At 28.6% G+C, this 880-nt stretch overlaps 1 protein-coding gene across 1 annotated transcript in view; it reads left to right on the forward strand.

Annotated features, from left to right (window-relative positions):
• The window catches only part of LOC105001069 (zinc finger RNA-binding protein-like), a 37,084-nt gene that overhangs the window by 1,051 nt on the left and 35,153 nt on the right, over positions 1 to 880 (forward strand). The window lies entirely within an intron of this gene.

An 880-nucleotide genomic window follows, 5' to 3' on the forward strand; every position in this document is an offset into this window, starting at 1 on the left:
GAAGATTTATATACAATAAAGATTAACTGCAAGGGGAAAAGAACAGTAGGAAAGGCAAGCAAAGGAATAAATGTAGAAAAAATATAATAGGTTTAAGAAAATTAAAACTTAAAATTACAAAAAAGAGAAAAGAAAAGAAAAAAAAGGAAGAAGAAAGAAAAAAGGGAAATAAAAAGGAAAACTCCACAGAACTGCAAAAGACCAACGTAGAGGCAGAGGTTTATAACAACAATAAAAACTGTGACTGAATATACACATATATATATACACCCATAAGCAAAATCAAAACAGTACTTTATTTTTATTGACCCAGTGAACAAATGAAAGCAAAAAATATGTGTACCAGAACAAAACTAACTAAGCACAAACTGGAAAACAAAACAAAAGCAAGGTGCCAATTGGGGAATAAAGCAGTGAAAATAAAACTAATGAATATGTTGAAAGGAAAGGAAAGGAAAGGAAAGAAAGAATAGATATGCAAAGTTAATTATAGGTAGATAAAGAAGATTTATATACATTAAAGATAACTGAAAGGGGAAAAGAGCAGTAGGAAAAGAAAACAAAAGAATAAAAGTATAAAAATAATAATAGGTTTTAAAAATTAAAAAAAGAGAAAAGAAAAAAATGGAAAACTCTTCATAACTGCAAAAGTCCAAGGTAGAGGCACAGGTTTATAACATAAAAAAAATGTGACTGAGGGGGAAAAAAGAGAAAAAAAACTCAAAAGTTTAACTAAATTTCATAGTGCCAATAAAATCGGCAACTACAACACAGGGGGAACAAAAAGGGAAAAAAGAAATAAAATCCAAAAGAATCTACAGAACAAGTCAAAAAATAAGAAGAATAAATGTTTTTTTTGAGTCACTGTTGTCAGAGTCCT

The sequence above is a fragment of the Bison bison genome, unplaced genomic scaffold (assembly GCF_000754665.1).
Source record: "Bison bison bison isolate TAMUID 2011002044 unplaced genomic scaffold, Bison_UMD1.0 scf7180017864378, whole genome shotgun sequence".
Classification (NCBI taxonomy): Eukaryota; Metazoa; Chordata; class Mammalia; order Artiodactyla; family Bovidae; genus Bison; species Bison bison.